General features: G+C 42.3%; 1 protein-coding gene across 2 annotated transcripts in view; it reads left to right on the plus strand.

Moving 5' to 3' along the window:
• Positions 1–18550, plus strand: part of DCAF1 (DDB1 and CUL4 associated factor 1) — a 99267-nt gene that overhangs the window by 70846 nt on the left and 9871 nt on the right. The window lies entirely within an intron of this gene.

An 18550-nucleotide genomic window follows, 5' to 3' on the forward strand; every position in this document is an offset into this window, starting at 1 on the left:
TTTAGGTGTAGATATGTCTACTAGTTCCTTGTAGTTGGTATGCTGGAAAGAGTTGCAGTTGCATGTTAAAAATGTTTCTATAAAATACTTTTTCTGTGCCACAATGAATGGGTTTTGTCTTTACTTTAAATTGTACATACATCTTTGTTAGTCATGATGTTTAGTCTTTCCCTATATTGGATGTGGACCACAATATCATATTGTGAATTACACACTGCTTCTTGCACAGTATTAAAATTAAAGAAATGTTGTTAATAGGTTTGTATTGATATGTGCTTGGTAGCCAGCCTTTAAACCATGCATTTAAATTGTGGATTCAATATTTTCAACAGCCTTGTAAAGGGACCAAGGATGATTATTGTTACTCAAGATGAAGTAGGAAGCATGACTGCGCATTCTGAAGTCAGACTTCAGAAGACCAGTATTCCAGGCTGTGGTGCCAGGCATCATAGAATACCAAGTTCCGTATGCTTTGGGCAGGGTGAATCCCCCTCAAGTGTGGAATGGATTATTTTCAGCTCTGTGATGATAAACTATGTATTAGTGTTTCTGCTGGAAACAGCTGGCTTTCTCTCCCTCTCTCTTTTTGTGAAGGAAAGGAATGAGGAGTTTCATTTCTTCAGACTATATGTAAAGCTTAAGCTTTGGTTATTTTTTCCAGCTCTTTAATATCATGTTGCTATAATAAAGCTGTCTGACGGCTCTTCGGAGGAACATTTAACAGTACTAAAGAAGTGACTGGTTCATTGTAATCAACAATATTTTAATATTGCCCAAACAAATTGGGTTGTAAAGTGTGTTTTTCTTTCCCATCTCTGAAAATGCATCATCTTAGTCTGTTAGAATTGTGGTGGGCCTTTTATCTTTACTGGACAAAAATACTTTTGCCACAGTTAGAGCTACACCACTAGACTGAATAGATCTGGTGGGCATCTTACTGCCAGAGAGAATAGCAGAGCTGCATGCTAGTAGAGGAAATGCCAATTAATGTCCTTTCCAAACCATTACTTCCTCATAGCCTGCCACCCTCTGATCTCAAATATTTGTGTATTTTTAAAGAAAATTTTTTTTTGTGTGCACTATGCCTCCCTGAGTTTGTCTGTAGTCTCCCAATTTTTTTAACATGTTCATCTTTACTGTGAACTTTTAACAGTAGGCTTTACAAATCCACAAAATAATCATGTAGAAAAAACTGAACTTTCCACATGAAGTTATTTCCATCTTAAAAGTCAGCAATTAGTAGGCAGTTTCAGATTTCTTACGCATATCTCAGATACTACACTATTTTCCTGCATTATCATGGGCTAATTGTTGGTAAATATTGAATTTTTAATAGTGACCAGTGTGTGTGATGCCCTTTTTAAATGTACTTCCCTTTGTATAATAGGGTCTTTTTTTACAGCTCAGGTTCCAGGCTATGAGATTTGGCTACAAAGCAAAGATGAAAGCTTCTATTCTCCATTAGCTCTGGTTGTTGAGACTTCCTGTAATACAAGTGGAGATGGCCTTAGGCACAGTTTAAGTTATTGAAGAGGTTTCACAAAAGCTTTAGTAGCAGTAAAATAAAGCTACTTTTTTGTTTGCCATTGATTACCAGATTTAAGAGCATTTGCTTGGCATGCACATCTACCGCTGTTGACTGTCTTCACTCCTTGTGTTTATAAAAGTATCCTATTCAGTGGCTTCTAGGGTGGCCAACATCAAACTTTGGGCAGTAGGGAAGGTTAGTTTTAATGCAAACTGCTTAAAATGAGCCCAAATTCCAGTTACTGGATGCTTAGCAATGTTGAAAACAGAAATGACTGACCTCTTTGACCTGCATGTCCTCTTCTCATCTGCTTCCCTATTGTGGTCCAGTATGTAGCTTGATCTTTTACAGACCCACAAATATTTCTTGCATAGAAACATTTTGGGTTAAACTATAAACAGCACAGAGAGGCTGAGCCCTTACTTCCCAAAGCAACCCAACAACTTCCCTCTTTTTGGCTTTGGATCAATATGGAACAGGTACCTAAGTATTTGTATTGCTATATGTCATGAATTTCTTTTTTCAGGTTTAGACCTCTGGTCCAGTTTGGTTGCACTGACAGTCAAACTGCCTAAGTGCTGACAAATCAGAAAAGTACTTCCAGATTTCTCCTTGTATAGTGGTCTCACTGATATTCAGAGGGGATAGATTACTTTCCAGTTTTTACCTTGAGTATTGAAGGTGAAAAGTCTTGGAGGATATTTATCTGGAGTGACCAGGATTTATTGGACAAATGTTCTAAACTCTTTCATGTGGTATTCTAAATGATGTTCTGATACTAGGTCATTCTGAGGTTTGGATGTTTCACGTTCCTGTTCCTGTTCTCTATTCAGCAGCAGGACTATGCATTTTCAGGGCGTTTGTTTGCATCTCCTTTGTAAATGGTCTGCCAAAAAGATGTCTGTCCTATCAGTAGGAAGATATTCAATAGAACTTGGATACACCATAGACTTAGGTTCTTTATCCCTTTTCAAAGTTGAAGGTTTGCAAACCAAGCAGAGAGATACAGCTGCATGAGACAGCTGTTGTTGGCCAGCTGAATGGAGAAGTTGTGCTCTTTGTAATAAAAGCTGCAGCAAACAGCTGTGTGGCTTATTCTTCATTTGGAAACCTGCTGCGAATTAAGTTGGTAATGAACCACCCTGATATAAATAACCCAGGTTTTACTGTACTCATAATGGAAGCAAGTTTGCTTTGGTCAGTTGTCGCTGTCTTTAATGCAACAGAAATTGTTGCATGTCCTGCTCATTCTGAAAATTGTGCTTGTGGCAGGCAATCCAGATGAAGTGCTGGAGGAACATGTACCCTTATGCTGCTTTGGTGATGAAGTTTATTGCAGCCCCCGTGTCAATCGATAATGCTTCTGTTCTAGGATTTCCTGAATAGTGTGGTTCTGGGGAATCATTATTATGGAGCTGCCCATGGTAGCATTGCTTAGTTGCAGACTTCTCTCTGATCCTGCCTGTCATTTTGGGGGAAAAAACAGCTGGACTGCTTTCAAACTCCTGTTAGTCCTTGCAACCAAGATGGCATAGTTGTCTTGTTCCTAGTGCCACTACTGTAAACCTTTGAGTGCTTTTGTTTATAAAACATTTTGGATTAACATAGCTGTAGTTGATGGATTCTGATCAGCTGTCATGGTACTTTTCATATTTCTTTCTTCATATTCCTTGGAAAACCTTCTTTTTGTAACTGAGGCTAATACTCCAGCATTATCAAGCCAGTTTAAGTAAAACCAAAGCTGAATCTCTTGGCTATTGTAATTGATAAATACTTCTTGGGAGTTACTACAATAAGTAATGAATTGATAGTACTCTACCATGAATATAGGCTTCAATGGAACTAGTTTTAACCAGGCTTCAGCCACTGAGTCTCGCAATGGGATGGCTTTGATTTAAGGTCTGTGTTTATTGTGCCAGACTGGCCTATGGATGGGCAACTGCAGAATAGATTAAGAGGATAGTGGTAGGAGCATGCTCACTTCTGTCACATCTTTGCACAACAGAATTTCTTGGTGTATGTGGGCAGTGTCCCACTCTGATCTGTGCTGTAGTTTGAAATGATAGCAGCCCTTTGCCTGTTGCAAATGCAGGCAGGAGATAGCTAGAAAATCTTTGAGATTTCTTAAATGCCCAGGCCTAATATTCTACAGTAAAACTGTTTCCCCCACTAAAGTGAGTGGAAATTAAAGGACATAGTGACTCCAGTCACAAACTCCAAGACTGATGACTCTGGTTAACCAAAAGATCTTCCTGCAACTGCCAGAGTAATTGTGAAAAATTAAAAGCTGCTGCAGCTACAGTTAGAAATTTTGTCCAGTACCTTGTGTAGAAATAAGGGACCATGCCTCTGTCCATGGTGGGAAAGTCACTGTATCGCCAAACAGGAAGTGTTTTGAGATGCTGCTGTTAACTTTGGGATGCAGCTGCCAGAGGGATGGAGCCACTTGAATGATGTGCAAGTGAGAATATAGGGGGAGAGACATATTTAGTAGATCATGGAAGTACAGTGGCATCTACCACTCAGTCCTTCATTGTGCTTGTGAGCTCTCCAACAGTGGCAATCTGTGAATCTAATAGGCATCTGGTAACCAATTTGTTAACAGTATTAAGATTATAAAAGCTCCCAAATCATGATTCAGACACTTCCTCAGTGAGGATAGTGTTTGCAGATTTGGGGAGAGAGGAGATTTACTAGCACAGGAAATTTTAAATTCATCACAAATAGGCTACCAAATGCAAATATTTTAGAATAGTAAGAACATGTGGCAGAAAAACTGGAATGGATAATGTTTCCATTTTTAATCAAAAGATCAGAATGTTTACAATACAGGAACATAAATGATTCTTCATAAAGTAGTGAATGGCATCAGTAATGGTGTTTTATAAACCTCACACAATCCACTTACTATCTTTCTGATTGTGGTGTTAACCCATTGGGAATGTCCTTCATAGCATGTAGGGTAGGGGAAAGCAGTGGGACATGCTTATCTGTTGAGACCCAATTACAAATGCAACTTATTGAACTGCGGGAAGAGGAAAAGCCTCTTGCTCCCAATCTTCACTCTTTTCAGCACTGAAGCAACTCTACGTTCTGTTTTAGGAGGTTTCTGCCTTCCCTCATCTTGGCTGCTGCTTTTATCCCAGAGTCCTTTTTCCCTTTTTCTCTCAACGTGTGATGGCAATGACAGGTGCCAGCTATGGGTAGTGTAGGAGAAAAGGCCCAGAGCAAGAGTGCTAGCCAGAGTTAGCCCTTGCAGGATGGGATGGGTTCTCAAGACTCGTATTCTATCCCCTATTCCTGCCTACTATCTTCTGTCAACTACAGCAGCCACCTAGAAAAAGTCAGTCTTGACAGTAACAAATGTTAATGAATTTCTTATGAATCTTAAGGTTTGGGATGACTAGGACTGATACCCAGTTTGGCTTTTTCTGTGCTAAGTTTTCCAGTAGTTCAAAATCATATTATTTGGGTATGGTACTGTTTTACCTTGCAATAAAGTATAAACAAAGATGCAGCAAATGCTTCCCTTTTAATGAAAAAACTTTGCTATCTACTGACAGCTAAGCGGAAAGCATTGGTTCCTTAAACTGACTATTCACAAAGTTTTTAGTCTGTTTAGTGTTTAGTCTTAGTATTTAAAAAGACACCGTGCACAACCCTTGACACTTAATTAAAACATGTGTGACCAAACACAAGTTGCACATAAAATAGAGGGCATGGGTTTTTAGATCCTGAGTTCTAATATAACCTGCCAGTCCCTCAAACTGGACTAATTTTTTCCAGTGTCTCATCCTGCTGACTTCTGAAGTAAGTGTCATGGTTACCTTTCTATTTACTGTAGATGCATGGTTATTGTTAGACTAGCTAAGGTTGCTTATGTAGAATAAGAGAGTAACTGTCTTTTATCTCTTCGCTCTGTTTTGGCTTCTGTGATATATTGTATGCTGTGTTCCCTGTATTACGTCTGTCCTTGTCTTCTACACCTGCCTAGAAGCCTATGGTAAGAATTCTTACTCATTATATGTACTAGTGCACTTTGCCAGAGTTCTGTATCTTCAGCTGAGTGATCTCATTTTACACACAAAGTGCATAGAACTGGAACGGAGTTACCTGAGATAATGGGTCCAGTCCTCTGCAATCACAGACAGCTATGGCATAGAAGAAGCATAGGATCTAATATGCATCATGTTTTTTCCTTTTCAACTGTGTGTTGTGGAGGACTCTGATACCTGGCTTGAAAAAGAGAGAAGGTGGGAAGAATTCAGATTTGTTTGCCGAGAAAACAGGGAAGGACTAATTTTTTTATGTAGCTAGAGAATAGGATGATACCCAAAGTGAAATTAGTCCTGGAAAAACTATTGCCAAACATTTGTTGCTGCCCCCCACACGGGGGATCGATAGGTTGAATGAAGTAATTGGGTAAAAACTCTTAACTTCTGTTTTCAGTTGTTGCCTTTCCTGAGAGATGATTGCTGAAGGGTTTGGAGATGTTTGAGCAGCACAAATCTTCTGGCAATAAAGAGCAATTGTCTGAAGTTAAAGTTCTGCTTCTCTGTAAAGCAGAATAAATCATACTTTATTCAGTGCTTTGAATAAGCGTGAAAAATATAATCCTTTGCAGGGATTTGCATCACTGGAAAGATTCACTTTGTCCCAGGTGAGCTTGGAAGTTTTGGAAAGAGGAAATGGCAAAAGGATGATTGCATACAAAAATAGGTAAATTCACCAACATAAGAGTAGTAGAAGGGATCTTTAAAAAGCAGCCATAATGCCCTCCCACCTAAAATGGACAAAACTCTTTGAAATTGGATTAGTAAAACAATTTATAGAGACCAGACTAGACTTCCTGTAGTGAAATAGGAAGAGTTGTACATTAGTTAAATATGGGAAAAAAAAAAAGTTGAGGATGCTGGAAAGGTTCCAGTAACAACATACTTTCTAACCTCATAGGACTTAATTTTTAGGCTAAGGAGGGGTATTCATAATTTGAAGTAAGCAATTTTGGAAAGTAATTTCCAAAATGGGTTCACTGACATTTTAGATAATCTCAGAGCAGAGAAAGGAGAAGTGGACAAAACTTGGGACCAAATAGATGGCTCATTATAGTATTACTGCACTTTCAGAACTAATACACGGGTACATGAACTATGAACCTCAAAATGAGGTCAGCTGAAAATTCAGAATCTAGCATCAGTATAAGAAAAGGCCTGTGTGATTTTGTGGTTTCAGAAACACAATCTAAGTGTAAACCTGAGACATTACATAATTACATGAGGAATCTTCCTTGGGTTCTGGACATCTAACCATTATGAAAATGGTTCCAGAACTTAGAAATTAGCATGGGAGAGAGAAATGTGGTTTCTAGTACGAGTAAAATAATCTGATGTATTGCTGATACTTTAAGTCTTCAGCAGCTCTAGGAGCTGAGAAAAGTACTTGAGATTTTGATACAAAGGGTATCCAAGAATGTAGACAAGGGGTGGTCAACCCATGACATGTGCACCACAAGTGGCAATGGCAGCTGCTTTGTATGGCACACGAATCCCAGACACTCAGTAAAGGGAGGCACCAAGATGGAGGCGGGGGGCGTTGAGCAGAATGAGGTTCTATGGCTGTGTAGAGCAGAATGGGAGCAGGACACTGCTGCAAGAGGAAGTTTTTAGGTGTTGCTGATAATGGCAAGTTAACTCTTCCCTGGCCCTGCAGCCATTACTGAATTCAGAGCATTGGATCCTTGCTCACCTATATAAAATTGCTGTGGTTGTGGGGCCAAGGAAGAGTTAACCTGGCTCTTGGCAGTGACTACACCTCTTTGCAGCAATGTCCTGCCACTGCTCTGCTCTTCCTGGCTAGAGGCTTGAGCCCATCTGTCTATATTATGGTGCTTTAGGGTACAAACTCTTATCAGGTACATCTCTGGGGAGGTAGGGATCAGAGCAGCACTTAGGGTGCTGACAGAAGTGCAGCTGCCTGCTGTAACTGAGAACACTTTGCAGGAAGCTTTCTGAGTTACAGTGATCCTGTGGAAAAAACAGAAGTTCACTGTTGGCTCCAGGAGGGAGGGGAGCCTAGCTGTTGGCTGCAGCTGGTTTCCCCTAGCAATGTCCCCTCCTCTCTCCCAGCCTGTCCCTATTTCAGAATGAGAACAGGGGAACGGAGCTTGTTCTAGGGATTCCTTAGCCAGCGCTGGGTGGTGGGGTGTGGGAATTGGAGCCCCCGCACCTTACGGGAGGAGGAGAAATGGAGGATTCCAAAACAGCTGCCCCACCTTCCAGCAGGGGCTGAACCCTCCAGTCCAAACTCTCTCTACTCCCTTCCCCACTCCCATTCTGGAAACAGCCGGAGACTGTGGTGGAAGACACCACAGAGAGAAATTACAAAAGAGGCTGTGTTTTTAAACTTCTTCATCTGACCCCTCATGCGGTAAAGGTTCAGATTTTCACCAGATCGCTCATTTTTGAAACTGTACAGCTGTGCACTTGTGTTTGGTTATGGCTATAGACCACTTTCTGTGGTCAGATTGTGCAAAAATTGTCACTTCTGTCTGTACCCCTTAGGGAAAGTCTGGGGCTTAATTTGTGATAGGCTTGCCAAAAAGGTTAGCCACCACTGATGCAAACTATGAGAGTGATGCATTGGTGATGGAAGCCTGACCTACTACTTACTAAAGTATTCCAATTGTAAAAGATGGGAATTTTGACTTGTTTTGATGCTGTTTTATATCTGAAGTTCAATTAGAGGGAGATGAGAGATCTGGAAAGGAGGTGATAGTCACTTCACAGTCCACCATTTTAGGAGAGAAGTATTATTTATAAGCCACAAAGTATTAAATTCTGACAGGTGGATTAGAATATGAAGTTTCTCTTATCTCCAGCACCTTTGAGGTAGTAGAGGTTAAGATAAAAAGACATCATGTAAAAATAGGCCATCTGAAAAGAATTTTTTGAGTATAAGTTTCTTTGATCACTCTACATTGGTACCCAATCTTACAGCCAGAAGATGGAAAAGAGAAGGTGGATTTATGGACACAGTTTTTTCCAGATAATATAAAACACCTTTTGTTGCTTGTGGTGTTCCACAGAAAGCTTTTTCCAGGACTCCCCTCATGGTATGATATGCTTTGAGTTAATTAATCTCTTTCACAAAGTAGTTATCCTGTGGTCAGGAGGGGTGTGTTTAGTAGTATCCTCTATCATTGTCTGGCATATTCAGGAGTTCCTAAAGATCTATTGTGGCCAAGATAAACTGTCCTCCTATATAGCAAGTAGGGCAAAATATGTCCCATAATTTTCAGATAACACTGGGAGGCTTCATGTATGCCGACTGGCATCTATGAGCAGTTCCTGAGGTTTTAGTGGAGACTTTTATGTTGTAACAATGCCTATCGCTTGCACTGGAAAATGTTTTGGGTAAGTAAAGGTTATGTATATTTGTTATTAACTGAACTAGAACCCAAATGCTTTATTTACATGGGCTTTAGAGAGATCTCATCTTTTTATATGAATGTTATGGTCCTAGAGAATAAATTAGGTCTGACTTTTAAAAACTGTAGTTCTGTTTAAGTAAATGTATCTTTCTTTCCCTTTTGCCATGGTTTCTCACTTTCTTAGACTTCAGGTTTGGTGTTGCTGGTAATTTTTTGGCTAGCTGAAATCTGAGCATCTTCTCTGGAGACTATCCAGGAGTGTTGGATAGTACCTGGAAAACTCCTTGAATAAGTTTTTATGCTAAAAGGCTGATCTGCTTAGGAAATTTTACTGATGTAACAATATAAAGATAACTGTCCCTGTGAACACTTCTTCAAACTTTATACTTCATACCTGTATGTAATGTACGTATATTTTTCTATACCCCCTACTTTACTACCTTGTCTCCCAAAAGCTGATTTTTGAGACATTTTGCCTTGATCCTTCATCATGTCATTCACCCTCTTCAATCCTGCGTGTTAAATCTGCAGCTACGTTTAGTTTCTTAGGAAGGAACAAGCTTAAGCCATCCCAAAGCTACTTGGTTAAACTGCTGCATATCTCTCTGGACAGTTTTATTTAAGTCTGTATAGACCAGGGGCAGGCAGTTATTTTGGCTAGAGGGCCACTTACTGGGTTTTGGTGAGCTGTCAAGGGCAACAAGGGTGGCCCCACCCCCGGTTGCCATTTTGGGGCCAGAAGTCCTGTCCTTAACCTCTGCCCTTTGACACTGGAAGTCCCTCTCCTTGCCCCTGGAAGTACTCCTTTTGGGAAGTGTTTGCTACCTTGGAATTGGGAAAAAATATTATATACAAGTTTCCTTCGCTTTATGTTGTATGTGTGTTCCTAGAAAATGGTGCATGACTCTAATTCTCTTAAAGGAAACCCGCTTTACAATGTAACAAATAGGGTTACATTCCAAGACCTCAACTGTACTGACCTCCAGACCCATTTCTGCCACTTCTTTACAAAACAATTTTAGTACTCGCCAACAGCAGACAGTACACACAAGCACAGGGCACTATTGTAATGGGGATGGCAACTACAGAAACACGTGTTGTAGACAACAAGCAAGGAGCACAGATACACACAGGAGACTATATTTTGGTACGTGTCACTCCCACAGTGCACCACACAAAGCAGCTGACTGCGAGCTTCCACCACACCAATCGCTTAAGAGTGAATTTACTTTGCATGTAATGAATTTTTGTTATAAAGTGGGTCATCGCATAAGAGCAAACTCATGCATGCAGAACCTGCATTAAGCAAGGGAAACCTGTACTAAAAATTAAACTTCTATTATATTATATTTTATTTAAAAAAAATGTTGTCCTGATTTGTGTGTATTTGTGCTGTGTATATATAGAAGTGATTGCATAATAGCTCAAAATGTAGTCTTTCTCTTGTATATTGTGGGGAGCTATGGGTGTGTGGGTATGGGGTTTGTGGGAGGCTGTGTGTGTGTGTGTGTGTGAATATGGGGTGTGGAGGAAAGTGTTGGGGTGTGTCTAAGTGCGCATGGAGGGTTTGTGTGGGATGTGGCTGGAGTTTGTGGGGGATGGGGTGTGGCTGGGGGGGGTGTGAGTGCATGTGTAGTGTGTGCGTGTAGCAGTGAACGGGGCTCCCCCTAGAGGTGTGTGGGGGAGAGTGTGAGTGGGTGCAGTGTTGGTGGGGTGTGTAATTTGTGTGGGGGAGGATGTGGCTGTGGGGTTTATGGCGGGGGTTGAGGGTATGTGGTGTGCATGGGAGCCCCTGCCCACACCCCCCTGAACTAGTCAGCCCCTGCAACAGCCCAGAGTCTGCACACCCTGTGGTGCTTCCCCCACCACTGCCAACAGTGTGGCCTGCTCCCACTCTGCATCGCTTGGCTGTGGCATGTCCTGCCACCCCATAGCATGTAGCAGGGTTGGGGTGGCTTCTTCTGGCTGCTGCCGCTACTGCCTCCAGCCATGTAGTAGCAGCACATGCAGTCCTGACCCCACATAACCTACGCCAGCTCCGGGCTCACCTATCCTGGCTGAGTAGCAGCCGGGCAGAAACTGCTGCTTATGGTGGGAAAGTGCCACTTCCCCCTCGCTGCCACCAGGCACTTTTTGATGCAGCCCATGCCACACTGGGCTGCCCTGTGGCTCCATCACTGCCACCTCTGGGTTGCCCTGCGGCTGCTCCACACTGTCACGATTGCCAAGCAGGGCAGCTCAGTGGTGGTGGTAATGGCGCTGCAGGGAAACGCGGCATGGCACGGGCTCCAGGTGGCTGCACCAAAAACTGGCCAGAGGCAGCGAGGGACAGGGGCTACTTTCCCTCTGTGCCGAGCAACAGTTTCTTCCTGACACAGCTGCTGCTGCTGCTCAGTCCAGATGAGCGAGTCTAGAGTAGCAGTGGCGGCTCACGAGAGAAACTGCTGCTCAGAGCAGGGGAAAAGCAGCCCCTCCCCTTCCAGCTGCCAGTATTTCCTAGTGTAGTCACCTGGAGCCTGTGTGGGGCTGCCTTGCATCTGCTTTGCACTGCCACTGCTACCCTGGGGGGCAGCCCAGAGGTGGTGGTGGTGATGCAGCATTGGTGCCGGGCAGCCCAATGCAGGCTCCAAGTGGTTACAACCTGAAAGTGGTGGCAGGGGATGGGGAGGGGTGCTTTTGCCCCATGCTGAGCAGCAGTCTCTGTCCCATGCTGCCGCTGCTCAGCCTGAGTGAGCGAGCCCAGAACCGGCAAGGGCTGTACGCACTGGTGCCCGCAGCTACCGAGGGCCTGGCAGCAGCCGGAAGGAGCTGTTGCTGCCTGGGCTGCCTAGAAAGGCAGTCCACCTGTGGAGCAGCCCCAGCCCCACCGTGTGCCCAGAGGGTAGCAGGATGCACCACAGCCAGGCAGCGCCTTGGCCAGGTGAGAATGAGGGACCTGGCATGGGTGAGACAAAGCCCCTCTGTGGGCCAGATGCAGCCTGCAGGCCATATTTTGCCCACTCCTGGTATAGACCTTTTGAAAATTCAGTCCATTTGCCATCCTATTTAAATATAATTTTAGCTTATTCCTTGGCCACCTGAAGCTAGTAGAGTGCACTGCAATTTTTTTTTTTTAATCTTGAAGTAGTTTTAAGGGAGCATTCTGCTATCGGATGTCTGCTAAGAAATGAGGGCAGGCAACCATCTTTTTGTATTAATGACAAGGCCCATAGATAGTTATTCCATTTCCTCTTTTGAACATGAAGAAGAGGTGGTTTTCCAATTTTTTTTTTTTCAAGAGTACTCCAGTAAATTTTGCAATGGCACCTCTGCATGTACCCCAAGGATGCTGAAGTCATGTTTATTAAAATGCTACAAAAGTGTTCGACATGCATAAATAGAAACCTTTTTGTGTATTAATATGCTACAGCATCTTCAGGGAGACAGCAATGAATGCTGGCTTTAAAATGATTGGAACTAGGTTGAGGAGTTCTCTTCTTTCCTTTGTTATTGATGCGTTGCATTTATTTTAGATTTGTAGGACGAGATGTCTTCTTGGCTAAGTTACTTAGGTGCTTCTGAAAATCCCTCCCTAAGCTTCTGAGAAGCACACGTATACCATTGGAAGGCAGTGAGATTTATATTTCTAACCCATTTAGATGCTTTTAAAATTCTCGCTCTTAATTTTCAATTTTTTAAATTAAGCACTCAAATTTGTATGTTGGCACCTAAATACCATATTAAGGCACCTACATGGTGATCTGTGGACCTGAACTTGTACATAACTGTCCTAAAATGGGTAGTAATGTTGTTAACTGAAGTTAGAAATACAGGCCTTTTGCATCTTTGTACTGGGTTGCCCATTCAGCTTTCATAAGTGTTGAATTTTTTTCCTTCCTTAGCTGCAGACCTGGTTATATCCCAGGAACAGGCTGGCTGAACTTCAGAACCTTTAGAACATTTCCAAGTAATGCATGGATTCTCAATCTTCCAGATCGGGGTGGCCAACCTGTGGCATGGGTCCTACAAGTGGTATAGGTAGCCGCCTGTGGCAGATCCAGAAGGGAAAAGCAGCATGGCAGCAGATAGGGCAGGAAGCAAAACAGCAAATCGGGCAAGGAGCATAGGAAAGGAAGTAGAAAGCAAGCAATGGATTAAGGAAGGGAAGAGTGTCTCTTTGGGGGAGGTGGGGTACAGGGCTAATTTATGGCATGCCTACCAAAAAAGTTTGGCCCACACTGTTCTAGATCTTTTGGCTTTTTCATATCATCGATCAGTAGGTTTGGCTGGTGAGCTTGAGGGCATTGGTGGAGTAAGGTAAAAACTGGCTTTGGTGGCTCTACTTCCTGAACTCAACTGGTGGTGCTGGGTGACTACTAATCCTCTTTGCCCATAATGTTCTTTTTTGCAGTATTGTACAAGATTTTTTACTGTGGCTCCTACATAGGGGAAGACTGTCAAACTTGGCGTGTGTCAGTGGGGCTCCTGGTTTACATACGGATAATGTGAAACTTTGACTTTTCTGTGAAAAGGAAGAGATCTCTTGAGAATATGGACCAGGATTGACAGTTGGCAGGGTAAAGGCTAGGCCAGATACTTTGGAGGTAAAGCTGGCAGGGTGGATCCTGCCCCATTGAGCAGTATTTGCTTGTGTAATGTCAAGAAGGTCAACAAAATATGTGCCATTAAATCCTTGTTTGTTCTTGGGCTCAACCCAACTCCTTGTGGTTGGGTTGGCTCAGAGGCATCACTTTTCCTTCCTCACACGGACCTCACAGGCAGCGATGAAATCTGCTTCAAGATTGGATTGCTGCAGTGTGTGCTAGAAGGACCTGTGTTTTGAAGACTAATCAAATTAATATTCAGTTCAGCTGCCAGTTACTTAGTTGGAGTAACACATTGCATCAGTTCTTCATAGTTGTTCTGGCTTAATTTCTTTCTGGGTGGAATCCAAACTGCTCCTTTGGATCTCCAAAATGTTGTATGGGTTCCCTGTTTATTGAGATTGCTGCCATGTAGGTCTCTCCATAGATGTTTTAGTGGGGCAGTAGAGATCAGCTTGGGCTGTTCTTCCATGATTCATTTATTTTCAACTGTCTGTCCTATGTTTTAATCTGAAATCATGAGCTCTCCCCTCTCAGAAACCTAATTCTCCATGTATTGACTCTCAGAATGCTTCCTTTCCTAGCTCACCATCAAGGACTTCATAGATTAGTGTTGCTTGTAGCTGGATCTTTCATGTGGGCTGGCTGCCCTAGAAGTTTTATATATGTGTTCTGGACTGTAACCATTCTTTCTAGACCTCTTGGCTTAAAGATGTACTCCTCATTGATCCAGGTCATCTGAATCAGTTGATCTTAATGGGTGTCTTTACACATGCACCAGGATGGAGGGGGGTTGGGCGTGTTAATTAAAGCAGCTTCAAGACCCATTCTAATTAAAGCACCCATAGCTTCACGTGTGTTCAGTGTCCCGCACTTTAGAGTAGTAGTGGGGATGCTTTAACTAAAGCTTGTTTGACAAGCTTTAGTTAAAGTACCCCTGCTGCCATTTTGAAGCATGGGGACAATGAATACATGTGATATAGAGGCTGCTGGAGCAGGCTAATTAGCACATTCCAGCAGACTTGATTAATCCAATGTCCTAATTAGCACACTCCAGCAGACTCAATCAATTCTGCTTTGATGGATGCTAATTAGCATACATTGGAGCAGATGTCCAGTACATGTGTAGGTGCCTAGTGAGAAAAGATGAGGCCCAATGACTCCTGCAGATTTTGACCTGGCTGTATGACTCGAAAATAAGTTTGACATAGTGGAGTGACTATTAAAACAGGCAGTATTGTTTTGCGGTGATCTGCATATCATGATGGATAAATATTTATTTAAATCACCAAGGAGGAAACCTTGGGGTTTTTCCCTTAATTTATTTCAGTATTGTTTGACAATTGTGGTATTTCTGTAATGATGATGATTCTGTAATGAATCATCATTTTGTATTGGTTAATACAGTCATTAAAACCTGCTGATTTTCAGCCAGATATAACCTCTCCACTGAATTTAGTATGTTTCCCAACCAGGAGGGCATCCTGTATCTATACCCATTATTCAAGTATGCATGTTAATGCAGTCCCTTAATTATTATATTAGAAACTGGCAAAGGGTACTTATTTGCTTGTGATGTGTCAAGCTGCTCAAGGAAAAAAGGTACAAACCCAGCAATTTTATTTTTTTATTATTTAAATGAAGTGACATAGGGAACAAAATTATCAAAGTTGGTGTTTCGTATTTAAAAATGATTTGGTAAACAAAGGAAATAGAGGACAGGTTTGCAATTTGACCTACTTTCTGGTCACTGTGAGCTAGATTTTTAAATATCTTTAGGTGCCTTGAGATGCAGATAGATAATTTTGAAAATCTTGCAGGTACAAAAATAAATTAGATACCGAACTCATATTGACATACAGAAAACTATAAGTCTTGGTTCCAAAATGATACCTTTTATTAGACCAATTGGGAAATTGAAGAAAATTGTCCTTTTCTGCAAGCTTTCAGGCTCAAAGGCCCTTTATCAGGCTCTGGGAAAAATGTAGATGGTATAAGATGGTAAAAGGTCCCCATAGGTAGGAAATATACTTCATTTTTGCACAGAGGGAGCTGGAGATGGCAAACTGTCCCTCTGTGTCTTTCCCATATTGAAACGCATTGGAACCTATATTGAAACATTTAGAATTAGGCAACTAATCTATTTAAGTGTTTTTGAAAAATCCCATAGGTTACATTTTTTGGTTTCAAGTATCTTGATGCTTTAAAAATCTGGTCTCACGTCCTTAGTTTTTAGAATTTATAGAAAAAGATGAGCTCAATCTGATTCCCTTCCCCCCCCCATAGATTAGCAGATGAAAATGAGCACTCCTGCTTTTGCAACTCATAATCAGTTTCTCAACTTTTAATGAATTAGTACAAATGAAGAAGATACTGTCTCTACATCTATTAGCTAAACTAAATCAAGAAAAATTATGGCAAAAGGTTTTTCTGCTCAAAAGAAACTTAAAATATTTTTGTTTGGATAAATGGACAATATCAATGTTTGCTCCATTGTAATGGCTGAAAAGTAGTTTATTCCAGGGGCTAGTTATACCAGAACCAATGAACAGGCCAGTAGATAGGGGAGTTTGAGTGGGGACTCCTGCTTGGGAGAAGAGCAGGAAGACTTGGGCTTATGACTTCTGCTGAGTGGAAGGTCTGCCTGGTTCCTTCTGGATGGTGCAGATTCAGTTTGGTTGCTGTTTTGCAGGGGGAAATTAAGCAGATGGGTTCAACAGCTGATACCACTATGAATGAAGAAGTAAGGCTTGCCTAGACCAAAAGTCTAGCTAGCCAGAGCTTCCAGTGACACCAAGACCAACAAACATAAGAGGGGTTGTTTGGGGAAGTTTGCTCTGGCCACTTTTTTTTTTTTTTAGCCTTCCTTTGCTGTAAGTTGCTGAGTGAAACCAGGCAAAGGAAGAAGAGGGAATTTTCCAGGAGGTAAAGCATCCTATGATCCCTGCCATGGTGTAAGAGGTGCTTTCTGGTGAATTCTCTTAGCAGCTAGGTGAGGAGGTTGCAGGACGAAATGGCTAGGCTCATAAGACGCAGATACTTAAGAAGGTGGAAGCTAGCCGCTTTTCACCTCTGGCAGCAGACAACAACACTCCTCTTTTGAACCTGTGTCTGTCCAGATGGACAAAAGGGTACAAAACCCTGAAATCGGATGATGAAGAACCTACTTCACAGAAGCCATGGGAGGATCAAAACCACTGCCACCAAGAGGAAGTGATAGATGATGGTAGTTAGTGACTCCCTCTTACAGGGGATGGAGACATTCATTGGTTGGCCTGACCTGTTGCCTTGGGAAGTCTGCTGCCTGCTAGGAGCCTGTATCTGAGATGCCATGGCAAAGTTGCTGAGGCTCATCTGACCCTCAGATTACCACCCTATGCTACTCATCCATGTGTGCTTTGAGCAAATCAAAAGCGACTACATGGCTCTGAAGGGGCCCAGACCGTGCTCTCATTTACCCTTTTGGTCAAGGATAAAGACATAGGTAGCAGTACATATATCCTGTAGATGGTATTGCCAGAAAGACTTTGGCTTCTTTGACCATGGGGTGATGTTCCAAGAGGGACTATTGGGAGGAGACGGGGTCCATCTGATGAAAAGGGGGAAGAGCATCTTCACTTCCATGCTTGCTAACCTAGTTTGGATAGCTTTGAAGTAGGTTCACTGAGGGATGGAGACAAAATACTAAAGGTAAGTAAAGAGCCAGAGAACCTAAAAAAAAAAAAAAAAAAAAGGAACAAGTAAAAGGACACAGTAGTAGAAACCTCAGCAGTGTTATCAGAGAGAAATGGGGACAATCCATTAGTTACCTGAAAATGTTTATGCACTTATGTGAGAAGCATGAGGAATAAGCAGGAAGAGTTGGAAGCTTTAGTATAATTGTGGAATTACATTGTAATCGGAATCAAGTCACAAACTAGTAGATGATACCAAGTTGGATAGCATGACAGATGTTCTGGAGGGTAGGGTGAGGATCCAGAATGATCTGGATAAATTGGAGATATGGTTAGAAATCATTCAGATGAAATTCAGCAAGGACAAGTGCAAAGTCATGCACTTGAGATGGAATAATTGTATGACATATGAGGAAGGCCTGAAAGAACAAGCATTGTTTAGTCTGGAGAAGACCCTTGAGCTGTGGGCTGGATCAGAAGGCCTCGTGAGCTCCTTTGCAGCCCTGCTTCCCTGCGATTCCTGTGATGCTGGCATTTTATTAAGTTTACTTTACCTTGTGAGTCAGAAATGGTTCCCCAGTGGTTCTGCTTAATATCTGAGGATGACTTTTTGGGGCCACATTTTATTCAAATGATGTTGATCGGTTATGAATTTAGACACTAATATGTTACCATTTACAAAAAAATTACAAAAAAGAAAAATGTTTAATAGAAAATTGATTTGTAATATTTAAAGTCATTTACCTGGTTTTAAAACATGTAAATGACCTCAGTAAATGTGGATGTCCTCCAGAAAGCTAAACAGTTGAACTCACTCTATCAATTGAGTATCAGTGCTTGCTGCTACTCATAGTTTCATAGTTTCTAGGGTCGGAAGGGACGTGAGCAGATCATCTAGTCCGACCCCCTGCCATGGCAGGAAAGAGTACTGGGGTCAAACGACCCCAGCGAGATGCGCATCTAACCTCCTCTTAAACACCCCCAGGGTAGGAGCCAGCACCACTTCTCTTGGAAGCTGGTTCCAGACCCTAGCCGCCCTGACCGTGAAGTAGCGCCTCCTGATATCTAGCCTAAATCTACCCTCTGCCAGCTTGTGACTGTTATTCCTGGTCACTCCTGGCGGTGCTTGGGGGAACAGGGACTCCCCCAATGCCTGCTGACCCCCCCCGACTAGTTTATAACAGGCCACAAGATCCCCCCTCAGCCTTCTCTTTTGGAGGCTGAACAGGTTCAGGTCCCGTAGCCTCTCCTCATAGGGCCTGCCCTGCTGTCCCCTGATCATACAAGTGGCCTCCTCTGGACCCTCTTGATGCCGTCGACATCCCTCTTGAAGTGC

The sequence above is a fragment of the Crocodylus siamensis genome, chromosome 11 (genome assembly GCF_052110815.1).
Source record: "Crocodylus siamensis isolate JL-2025a chromosome 11, ASM5211081v1, whole genome shotgun sequence".
Lineage (NCBI taxonomy): Eukaryota > Metazoa > Chordata > Crocodylia > Crocodylidae > Crocodylus > Crocodylus siamensis.